We start from the raw sequence: 12821 nt of genomic DNA, 5'->3' as shown, positions 1-12821 counted from the left end.
AAGACACGATGTCACTCATTAAAAGAGAAAGGGCTGAATTATCAAATGATCAAAGCATGTAACTGTCCTGGGGCTCAAAAGCTCCAGGTTTATACCAGATGTATTGTTAATTAGTATTGTAATTTGATTAATGTATGGACCACTAAAGTATAAATTACACTTGCATTATGGCATAATCTTGAGGCTCCTTCTTGATTAAGAACTCTGAGTTAAAATCTCACTTTATATAAAGATGGATGAAGTGAGGTGACATCACCAGTTGGTTTACATTGGAGCTGGTTTAAAGCCCTGAGTTGCAGTTTACAGTCAGCACCATCTATTCCGTTTGGAGCCAGGACCTTCCAAATAAGCAGGGTGTTGCCTTTCGTGCTCTGGAAACATGCCCCGTTACCACGGATCCAAGCTAACGTTAGCTTACTGAGAAAACTAAGCGGTGCACTTTGGGCTAACATTAGCTACTTTACCTAAACTGTGCTAACAGGGTAGGTATCGTAATCATGTAACGTTAAACTTAGTGAAATATTGCGACAGTAGTCCGACTTGGTGTGAGTCCCGGAGCCAGGGAGATTAGCAGGTAAGCCATCTTTCAATTACAGCTGTCAATCAACTCCCATATGGCAGACATCAAAGCTACTATAAGTCTTCAAATCTTATTAACAGAGCAATAATTTTCAAAATGACCATCAGCATTCTTATCACAGGGCCTGAATTTAGTGATTGAAATCATAATGACTCACTGAAAAACATTATTGACTTAGTATTTCTAAAGAAAAGTTGACACTTTTTGAATGGGAGTCAGTTGAAGCATCTAGCGGCCATTGGTGGCACTTTCAGGTACTTCAGAATCAAGCTGTGGTAACTGCTGCTTGGTTGAAATCTGGCCTTAAAGGATAAGGGTGGTGATTTTCTACATTTTTCAAATCTCATGTGCAGAGCCATTTTTGGGCACAGTAGTTTATTTAGAATCAGCTCCAAAGACTAATAACGGTGATCTTGTTTTTTTAGTCTCCAGAGAGGACAGTAGTTCCATGTAAGGCATGTGTGAGAATGTGATTCTGTTTACAGCTTCTTTAGCTTGTTGTGCTACATATCACAACCTCTTGACTTCGTACTACATCATAAATTTCTCAAAGAACTTACAAGACAGAAAAGTATAGAAAATTGCCAGCCATATCTTAAAGCCATTATTATGTCATTATGTTATTGTGTTATTGTGCTCACATGGTGCATACACATTGTGTGCTTAATCAAATGACCACAAACTTATTATCAACTACTAACTTATAAAATGCAAAGAAAGTGGCAGAGTGGGGGTCAGTAGTGGTCCACAGCTCTGTTTTGCCCCAGGCTCCCTACACGATTAATCCAACCCTGAAAAAAGAGAGCACAAATGTCATAAAGCAACAGTGAGATGTCCTGATATGTTGAAGTTACTGGTTTAGTATGGCATCTTGTCATGTTGTCATGTAGCCTATGGTATATGCTCGTATAAGGGTACTTGATAGAAGCATGCACTGATTCATATTTTATTCTTCCACAATTTCAGAAAATTTGCTTAAAACTTTCACAATAATTTAATAGCATCTAGTATGTCTTGGACTAAATGCATCTTTCACAAAATGTTGAACCTCTCCTTTAACCAGACATTTTCCCTTTGTTTATGTTGAGGCGAAGCTGTCCTGTAATCAGCTGTAGCACCACATTAAGAGGCTCCACTCTTAATGTGTCATCCCCTGTTAAAATGACAGATGAATGACCAAGAGAATGAATGAATAAACTCTTGTCAGCTTGTGACACTGCAGGTTCCTGAAATTGGTGTGTTGGTGGTAGACAGAGCAGCAGCTAAGCTAAACTGTAATTTAAGCCCCTAAAACAGTGTTTAGGCCAATGTCTGACGCAGGGGTGCTGCATTCATTTCAGAAGTGCGGGGGCCGAAAAGTTAGTGTGTGTTTGTGTGTGTGTGTGTGTGTGTGTGTGTGTATGTATGTGTATGTGTAGTGGTAGATAGACTGGAGACTCTCACTAAACTTTTGCGGAATAACTATAGCTTGCTTGCACCACAGGGTGGCGGTATGATTCCAAACACAAAGCAGCTAACTAGTGCTTGTGGGATTAGATATAAGCTTTTTTGTTCAATTACCCAAAACTGAGTTTACAGGATGGTAACACTGCGGCTCAATAACAACAAGCAGTCAATAGGAATGCGATAATGTACTGTTGTTAGACGGGACGGGAATGATTCAAACGTCCTTTTACTGTAAGTGTTGGAATATAGGGGCATTTGCAGGGATACAGCGATTTGCGACTTTAAAAGAATGTGGGAGGAGGGTAAAGTGTGTGTGTGTGGGGGGGGGGCACTTCTCTTGGTCTGAATTTAACCTGCAAACTCACTGTTTGCCTCTGCAGTCTTTTACACTCCATTGAGGGCAATTTTGCCTCTCATCTGAGTGATTGGCCATGCTGTGGGCTTTGTTGTTTATGACGCTTAAATGCTTAAATACACCACACTCACAACGCACATGTAAACTGACCCTCTGTCTGTCTGCGTGTGTGTGTGTTTTATGTGTAGCAGTGACGCATCATCATACCTGTGGTCCTGTCATTAAGGTACTGTAAACAGGCCTTAGCAGGGTAAATGATGCCACCAAGCAAAAACACTCACAGAGTTACACACACACACGCACAGACTTTAGACTTACTTCCATAGGCATAATTCCCAAACACTGACATGCCACAGGTCAAAAAATATTCCCAAGCCCTGCTGTCTCCCAGTTGAATTAGTGCAAAAGATGAGCTTTTGTGTTGAAAAACATCTGGTTCTTAGGTAAAATATCAAAGATATTGGAAGGGAGAAGAAAACTATGACTCCATATCAGCATTTCAGTCAGAAACATCCAATCACAGACTTCCAAATTCTGTCGTGTGAGTGGAAACTGATGGCTTCAGTATGCTTCCAATCAACAAGGTCATACTACATGTGGTCAGACCATGTCTGAAGTCAAAACTTTTTCTACCAGTTCTGAATGGCTACACTAGAATGTGAGGTGAAAAGCCAGCTGTTACAGCCTCCTACTTGCTGCATCACACTGCCTCCAACAACTCTTTCTCAACTTAACCTCTTAAGGTCCACTGGGTTAATGGCGACCTGCTTAAGCAGTTGTAAGCTGCTTAGCAACACACAGTAATGAGTAAAAGCAATTGGCACAATTTGGCCACTTGGAGATGTTTTGGATAGGTTTGGGGACACCAGTGACACCACAAACTAAAAACTCCCTGGCTCCCCTATGATTAGGCCTAGAGGTTTGGAATTTACACAGGTGTGACTGCAAGATATAGAAGGTATGTGGTGATTTGCATAATTTTGGCATAAAACATGTCCTAGTTATAGTCATTCAAATATGACTCATTATAAGTCAAGGACCAAAAACACTTTTTTGAGCCATTTTTGAACTAATGTAATTTTAGTTGTCTTTTAGCCACATGCTAAACAAGCACATTCCCAGAAGCTAGAAGATGCTACTTTTCAGATAAAGCCTAATACATGCATTTCGGCCTTACAGTTCTTCTGTTACAAGCTTTTCCATTGGGGTATGCCAAATGGGTGAAAATTCCAAAAAAAGGGTGGATGTTAAGAGACTACCCCTACTCCTATACAACAACATCAATACTGGACGATGAACCCAAGATTATGTCCAATGACATGATTTTTTTTATTTATTTATTTATTTTTTTTACATTTTAAGATTTTTATTTTTTTATAATATCTGTACATGGCAACTACTGTCACGTCAGGGTTAAGGAATGATTGTGGTTATGGTAAATAAAATGGAGCCCTGCAGTAGTTCAGTCAGAGCACCTCAGGTTCAGGGGCTTTTGTGAGCTCAGGGACTGTTTGTGTCACGCTTGCACAGATAAGTTCCACGGCATCACATGAACAGGGTCACTGTTGTTACATGTTTGGGTATGTATTTTCGTGATGAATGGTTGAGAAATATTTTTTTTTAATCTTGGAAATTTCCTCCTTTATATTTCTGATTTCTAATCCTTATTTTTCCTTGTATTCTAATTATTATTGCACATTAGCCTTTTAGCACCTCCTCTAGAGTATGCCACCCCACATTTAAGGATAATCAAATATTTAAAAGAACAGTAATATGAGGAAGAAGGAAAGGTTTGAGTAGTTCCCTGCTATTTCCAGGTCAAGTTGCACAAATATTAGATCAGTCAGTCAGTTGTACTTTTTGGAATAATAAGTGAGTGTTGATGTTATAATTAAACTTTCCGCTATTTACCTCAGTCCACTTTTACATTTTTTTTATCTCAACCTAGATAGATAAATTCAGCGCTGAAATAAAAAAGGATAAAGATCTTTACTTCCTGAGTCATTTTCTGTTGAACATTAACTCCATTTGCTTTTATGAGTTCCCAACCTCTTGTTGACAGTCTTATCTATTGCTGTTGCCTTTAGAAAACCCTTGCAGAACTTTGTCACGCAGCCTACAGGGTTGGGAGCACAACTCCCTGAGGAAAATGCAATCAGAGATGTTAAATGCTACAAATTAGTTCCCCTGGAATCTGCCAAAGTCTTAAAAATCCACAGAATCTTAAAAGTAAGATGCAGTCAGACAGGAGCATTCTTATCAAAACTAATTGAGTGCTTTATCAATACTGAGCACCAGAAACTTGGTATTTAGAACAGCATTTACAACATTTGATGATATACATTTATATGTATGAAAAGTAACTTAATGCACAGTCTGAAGTACAACAGCAAATTTTAATTGTAGAAACTAGCAGATAGCATGTGGAGGAATGCCTCTTCATTGACCCCCATTGACTCCCTGTTTATATAGGAGAATTATAAACCATGTACATTTTTGACAGGTAGACAAGAAAGGTCTAACCTGTCTCCTAAAAATTATTTTTACTGTATATGCTACTAATTTACAACAGCTAAATATTCTAAAAGCCAGGAACCACCAGGTTTACATGGTGAAACCACAGCAGCTGTGTGATATGTAGCGTTAGTTGTTAACAACTAGCGTTAAACTGACTGAGTGAGGAACTGCAGGTAAAGGTCTCGTCTCAGCAGGGGTGTCAACTGTAGCCACGACAACAGCCAGATAGTGAATTATCCAATATGTAATATGTCCCATTAACATCACAATCCACATCATCCTCACACACTACCTGTGTTTAAACTGTTGATAACAATGTAAGTTACATATTGGCGAGATAATGAGTGATCATAAATGAAAATAGGATGCAATTAATGTGGACTGTATTAGTGGTAATTATGACAAAAATAAACCCGGTTATAGTAGTAGTTTGTGTAACTTAGTTATGTTTAGCAGAAGCAGAGATAACACTAACTCTCACGTTAGCTTTCTGTACTATATAGCACTCACCCTCCTCACATAAGGATATTGAATCACAGAAATAATCAGTGATAACAGCAAAATGTAGCTAATATCCAGACCAAACTGTCACTTAAACATAGTAACCAATGCAGAACAGAAGCCAATGTTGGAGGTTACATTAAAGCTGGTGTTATACTTTCTACGTCCGCGAGTACACATGGCCCACACGGCCACTATGCTTCAAGGGCATCAACTGTGCATGCGCTGGAAAACCAAAATAGACGCTGAATTTGACAAGAGGCTGTGTGAGGAGGTCCATCGCTATATACATTTCCACAATTCATCCTTAAAACAATAGAAAGACAATCAAAAATGTGCAACAATTCATGGGGGGAAATTGCCCGAGTTTGGGAAAAGAGGAAAGTGTGTTGGCAGATGTGGAAATATTTAAGAAAGTGCTTTTGTGAAAGCAAGGAAGAAGATGAAGGGAAGAAGTGGTGCAGCAGGCGGGAATGTTTCTATTCCCCCCATTGTTTCCCTCTTGAGCTGGCTGTCTGACTTCATGAAACACCGGGACACAGACTCCAACTTTTCAGTGGCAGTAATGTGAATCAAATTTGAAGTTATGTCTTTTTTTTTTTTTTAAGTGTCTGGTAGGACTTAAGATAACTGACAAATTGATAACAATGGTTGAGTCAGTCATTCTGGAGAAAGACTGTTGATATTTGAACTTAACACCTGAACAAATACATCCTTTCCTTCATGCTCCTTCAGAAGCTCCACTCCCCAAATTCATGGATGCACATTGCCAAGGCAACAACCAGAAGAGAAATATGGCAGAATCTAGAGTAATGTGTCAGCTCTAGAGTCACTTCTGTTCCTCTCACACTTTATCGTGAGAGGAAAAAATGTTTTGTCTCATGAGTGCAACAGTCTATCCACACTCTCCGCTCCGCTCTCTGCTGCCTCCCCACTTCTTACTCAACCTGTGTTCAGCATCCCTGTCCACAGAAGCAGCCATCTGTCAGCTGCAGCTTCTGAGGAGCTGCGAGGACAGCGGCCTGACAAACTGCCTTCATCAGGATGACTGACAGCAGAAATTTACTGAGCCAAAATAGTTTGCATGTCGACTCCACAGGAAGAAATTGACAGTGTTTGTATTAGAAGGTGACATGGGAGTGGATTTTCACTCCTGTCCCATCCCATTCCCACAAAAATAATCCTGTCCTGTAGGGGTGTGCCCAAATACATAAACATTATTCAGCAAAGTACAAATAGTGGGTTTTTTACGAATACTTGTTTCATACAAATATTTTTAAAATTATTTGTTTTCAGGAAGGAAAAAAACACGTCAAATACCAGCACTCAGGTCGTTTTACATTTCTATCTCAGTCTCTCTACTCTGCTCTGCTTTTAGGTCAATCACAAGGTGAGTCACATCCACCTGTTGCATGATGTACATTTCCTTATTTGGACATCACTCCCGGAGTTAGGGGTGTTTCCCAGAGATAAAGCTAAAGTAGCTAAAATTAAAAGTGTAATAAAAACAAAAACAAAAGCCTCTTTCCACTTTTATTTGAATACAAATACAAATTATTTTGCTGCCTCAACATATACAGATACAAATACAAATACTTGACCCTCTGCACATCTATCCCGTCCCATGACAAAGTTTTTTAAACTTTACATGGCAAACCAGTTAGGAGACATTAGACACAGTCCTTAAGAAACACCTCAACATACTCCAGAGGGGTGGTGCCGAACATGCCTCTCCTCAATTAGTCTCCCCGCAACACTGAAACTCCCCTCTGACGGGGTACTTGTTGCCAGGATTGCCAGCAGCCTCTTGGCAACTGGCACTAGCCCAACTGACATCTTTTGCCAGAACTTGAGAAGGGACTGGAAGCCGGTCGTCTTTGAAGGCTTATTCATATATTTTATCACCAACTGGCGGCCCCAGGACTCCTTAATTGTGTCACCACTGTCCTCCTCCCTCTCCTCCTCCTGCACACAACTTGAGAAGTTGTGCACCTCTGTGGCCACTAGGGGTGGATCTTTTGAGAAAAAAAGACAGATTGTTATAGAGCAATCCACTTTGCATTAAAATTCTTTGTATAGTGTAGAATACCTATTTGTCCTAATATTGGTAGATATAATATACCACTTGTAGGAAATTAGTGTGTGTGTACACTTTATACCTCTCCTTAAGTGAGGGGGGACATTTTGTAATTATATTAGAATTTTTCTGCGAGTGCTCTGTCTGTACTTAGTGCTAGTGCTGTGAATTACCTCGTTTGATATGGACTCTCTCCCCTGCCCCTGCTCTTTCTGTGATTGCTGCCAGAATGTTGATAACCTCCTCATACTCCTCAACATTGAGAGTTTTCCTTAAGAAACACCTCAGGCAAGGAGAGAGAGAGCTGTGGGTATCTTGTGGTAAAGTTGGATTTTGAATTTCAACTCCACCACCTGGGCTAACTACCTTTTCTGCTATGACGGGGAAAAAAATCAGATGATATTTGTAACATTATTATTGGATAGGGCCCAGCTGCTCTTAGCTACTTGAATGACCACCAACAAAACAATTCAAATCACGACTGTATTACCTCTTTCACAATTGTACTTTCTCCATTCTGAAGCAACAAACCCCTCAGCAGGGTTGCCTTGATCAGGAGGACAAGGTGGAGAGTAGGTGTCTGCTCAGTGGAAAGGTGCCTGGTAGCCTCATCAAAAGGTTCCAGGAGGTGGATGATGTCTTCAAGACGGTCTGGATCTAGGTTGTTGACATAACGAAGCTCTTTTCAGTGAAGCAAGACCTCATGCAGCTTACCGGTCCGCAGAGCATCTCTCACAGATTAGAACATTGCAAGTCTGGTATTCCACCTCGTCTCCACTGCTTGCTTCAGTGATCTGTCCAGTACCTTGTGTAATCTGAAATTCAAGGAAGAGACAGTTCACACTAAGCAAGGTAGGGCTAAGTGATAAAAAATCAATTTGACTGAGATTTTTGAAATATTAAATGTTTCAGTTCAGAAAAAAGATTTACAGTTGAAATAGTTTATTAAGACAAAAGAGCCAGATGAAAATGTAGCCTTTGCAATTGATCAATTACAGCAGTTGATTTTTCATGTTGATTTTATTTATTATATTTTATAGTATATATTATAATATATTATTATTATTTAAGCAGCCTTACCAAGCAGACATGACAGGACTGTAAAATATCTTATCCTGCTCTTTTGAAGTGTGTGACAAGGGTCTTTGCATCCCTAAACAGGTTGATGATGATGCTGTGCTGTGGGTTCTCCTCATCCAAGTGGTCGAACATATTTAAAAATCAGGTTCATGTTATGGCCAGCACAGGAAAGTCTGACGTAATCTTTAAATGCTGCCACCACATTTGAGCCACTATCTGTCACAAAGACAATGTCCTTGCTCAGGATACAAAAATTCATATATGTTAGGTAAAAAAAAGTACAAACATAAAAGATTAGCAACCCAAACATAAGATAATTGTAATACATAATAATGATTAACAATAATTTAATTTTACTTACAAAGTTCTTTATCTAGACGCCAGAGCACACAAGAAAATAAATATAGTGTAACACAAGTAAGTAACAAATCATACATACAGTTGTGCTCATAAGTTTACATACCCTGGCAAAATCTGCAAGATGTGTTCCATTCCTACTGTCTATAGATGTGACCATAAAACTAAATTTTGGTCTCATCACTCCAAATAACTTTGTTCCAGAAGTTTTGAGGCTTGTCTAGGTGCTGTTTGGCATATTGTAAGCAGGCTGTTTTATGGCATTGGCACAGTAACAGCTTTTTTCTGGCAACTTGACCGCACAGCCCATTTTTGTTCAAGTACCTCCTTATTGTGCATCTTGAAACAGCCACATGCAACTTTCAGCTGAAGTTGTTTGTGGGTTTTTCTTTGCAACCTGAACAATTTTCCTGGCGCTTGTGGCAGAAAGCTTTGTTGCTCTACCTGTCCGTGGCTTGGTATCAACAGAACCCTTAATTTTCCACTTGTTTATCAGAGCTTGAACACTACTGATTGGCATTTTCAAATCTTTGGATATCTTTTTAAATCCTTTTCCTGATTTATAAAGTTCAACTCCCTTTTTTTGGAGGTCCTTGACAGTTCTTTTGCTTTTCCCATGGCTCAGTATCCAGTACAGTCAGAGCTTGCCCAAACTTCAGACTTGCCCAAAAGCTCTGCCAGGCTGATACACGGATCATTCTCATTCACTCTGCGTTGTAACACTGTCTTCCCTGAATCTTCCGACTCTGTAATTGTTTGGCTGCACCGTGCGTCTTCATCCACAAATAAAATGGCATTTATTCATATTAGAACATATAAGAACTTTACTATTGTTATTATGATTCCCGATCCCGCCCGCTCCCATTGATTTTTATTCCCATTATGAGTAGTGAAATTGACTCCCATCCAATGGGAATCACACGGGAATCACGTGACCCACAGGATTCCTGAAAAAATGTCAGCCTCTAGTTTGTATTTATTGATTCATTGATACAGTTAATAAGCTGAGGACACATACAGCAGGATATTTGTGTGATTTAAACAGCTGCCTGCTCAGATTACGCTTCACTAAATGTGAACAGAAACAGACTCAGAGCGTAAAAAAACATGGGGCATCTCCATGAGACTGTCTTGGATCCAGTGTGGATTGATACATTTAACAAAATGGAAGCGTGTCTGTACCATGAGAAAACACTTTCTATGTGAATTGGCCATCCCTCTCTCCAGTATGCCAGCCCACCCCCACCATTCAACAGGTGCTGAGACTGTCATGAGAGTGGGGACTGTCATGTCCTTGCACAGATAGCTGCTCTGATGACTTCCCCCTGTCCTGAGCACTGGAATTTTTTCAGGGCACACACAGAATGGACAGCTACAGACCGTGAGGTGATACTTGCTGAAAAAAGTGTATTGAACAATCTTTCTCCAGAATCACTGACTCTACCTTTAACGTATTGCAGGCAGAGGAAGATAGTGACACTTCATGCTGCTCCTGGAAACAGTCGATAGTGGTGTTGCACAAGACCCCTTTACTTCCCCAAGGAGCTCCATTCCATCAACGCCGCCAGTGACTTCAACACCACCCACAGCAGCACCATTGACTGTATATAAATAGACAGCTCCCCAAAAGTGAACCCAAAACATCTTGATTGTCCACTGGTGGCTGGTTGTAGAATAGGTCATAAATCCCGCCCCCTCCATGTTAGCAAGTGGGACATGAGCAAAGCTGATTAAGTACACATCAAATAAATTTTTGCCAAAGATGGTTTCTGTCATTTTAGGTAGTTCTTCTCATACTGATGTTTTCTGATGTTATCACACTGATAAGTTTCAATTAGTTATTTTACGATATAAAAAGGGGGTCTGATGTCATGATCAACAGCTGTGACAGCTGCTCTGAAACTCCTCTCAGGCAACAGACGGCTGAGGGGGTGTGTCCCGAAGGCTGTCATCCCACCGCCCAACTCTACTGTGCAGACTCTGGCTCCAAATGACATCACACAGGCAAGATGGCAGCTCTCGGAATCAAGATATTTTAAATTCACTTTTGCATAGGTAGGAAGTGGAGACGCATTTTCCATCTTTATATACAGTCAAAGAGCAGCACCTCATTTACCTCTCAGTATATCCTTCCCAGCGTCCACGTGTCCTGTTTTCCCCCATCACATCCCAGAAAAGAAGATCGCATCTCACACCTGTTGAGGATGCTATCCTCCACTATCTCCAGCAAATCGACAAAACCAAAGACAATCAGGGGGAGGAACACCACTTTGGTATGATGGTAGCAAACATGCTGGCAAAACTTCTGGCCTGTGAGTGCATGGTGGCCTGCGTCTCCTCCTCTTCCAGCATCTAAAAGTACTGACTGACAGGAAATGGACTCAGAAAGCCCGTCCAGAGCTACAGGAGCTCCGAGGAGGCCTTCTCTGTCCTTGTGGGGGGCATTTATTGGTGTGTTAGCCAGCATGTCCCTATCCTGCACCAGCGGAGGTAGCAGGTTCCTGCTTGCTGACCAGCCAGTTGAGTGAAGAATCAGGAGGGCTGCAAGGGCCTCTTCCAGGGGACAGCCTGTTTCCATGTGACGGATGAGAGCGACAGCGAAGCGTTGCCTTATATGCCATGAGAGACACACGTAATCACTAGGCACATCCTGATTGGCCTGCTTCGTACATAAAAATAACCTTTCTGCCACAATGATCGGAGCTTGGTGTGTTCTCTGGTGTTGGATGCATTCACTGATGCTGCAGGCCAGAAAATCAAATTTGGCGGCGGACATCCAAAAGTACTTATGGTGCTTGTCCTCGTCCATGGCACGCATTTCCTGCACCAACATGCTGAACTGCCTATCTTTATCATTGAGCAGCCGCATGCACCACTTTCTTGCTTTCCACACTTTTCTTTTTTATGTGACTGCGCAAAGTACAGACAAAGGAGCTCTTCTTCTTGCATGGATGTCACCATTTTGATTTGATTAGTAGTGTGCATGCGCGGAGTTTGTCACGCCGATCTACTGTGCATACTGTGAATAAGTTCTCCACAGACTCTGGAAAGTAGTATAAACAGAAGCACTGCGTGGTGTCCCCTGCTGTCTGTGTATGCAGCCACTTGGGAGTATATTTCAGGCTTAACGGTAGAGTAAAGTACACAGCATCTCAGAGTCAGCTGTTGCTTCGCCTCTTTTCACTTTATTATTATTGGACCATGAAGGGTTAATATTTGTCACTTTCTTTTTTGTCCTGCTAATTTTTATTTAATTAACTTTTCTTCTTGATTGTAAAACTCAACTCTCCGGTTTGCGGTGGCTGTTGTATTTCCCACCGGCATGCTTATCGTGGTCTACTACTTCTTTCTCGTTCTTTTTATGTTTTATGGTGGCTGGTAAACAATGAATAGACTCAGTACAGCCCCCCATCCCTATGGAGTGTGTCCTTGGTGTTTTTGCTTTGGTACTTTCAGCCAGCACATCCGGAAACTGGTCGTATCCGACAGCTTAAGAAAAAGTAGGTCCAAAACAAAAGTATGGGTTAGTTTGGTTTATGAGAAAGGATATACTTTTTGTACATTTAAATGTTACATAGTTTTGCTTTAAGGTGGAGCAGCAGTAGTGTGATTAAGTTAAAGGGTATGATTAAAATTTCCACGTCAGCAATGGACTTTCACTTACTGACAGTTAAATACATTTTTTTTTTATTTCAGAGCTCCATGCCCCCTCAATTTGCTGATCTTTATTAACATGCTGTGTGATCCCATATTTGTGCAACAATCATGTTACATCAGAAAAAAGAGAAAAAAAGGTTGATTTAAAGGCACTTAGTTCAGAAACATGAATCATTTGTAAAGGTAAAACTAGTTAGTGCTCCTATGGCACTGTTCTTTTTATAACCTGTGTATGTGTGTTACCTGGTTAC

The 12821-nt window shown here is 40.6% G+C and overlaps 1 long non-coding RNA gene across 1 annotated transcript; it reads right to left on the bottom strand.

Moving 5' to 3' along the window:
* Positions 1 to 6919: 6919 nt before the first annotated feature.
* Positions 6920 to 12451, bottom strand: LOC137188485 (uncharacterized). The gene is made up of 4 exons (XR_010929426.1): positions 8557 to 12451; positions 7967 to 8291; positions 7650 to 7847; positions 6920 to 7414 (listed from the first exon to the last, which is right to left on the bottom strand). It is a non-coding gene; the product is annotated as an uncharacterized lncRNA (long non-coding RNA).
* Positions 12452 to 12821: the final 370 nt, after the last annotated feature.

The sequence above is a fragment of the Thunnus thynnus genome, chromosome 8 (genome assembly GCF_963924715.1).
Source record: "Thunnus thynnus chromosome 8, fThuThy2.1, whole genome shotgun sequence".
Classification (NCBI taxonomy): domain Eukaryota; kingdom Metazoa; phylum Chordata; class Actinopteri; order Scombriformes; family Scombridae; genus Thunnus; species Thunnus thynnus.
The sequence above is the reverse complement of the archived record's forward strand: the minus strand, read 5'-3'. Positions and strand labels throughout refer to the sequence as shown.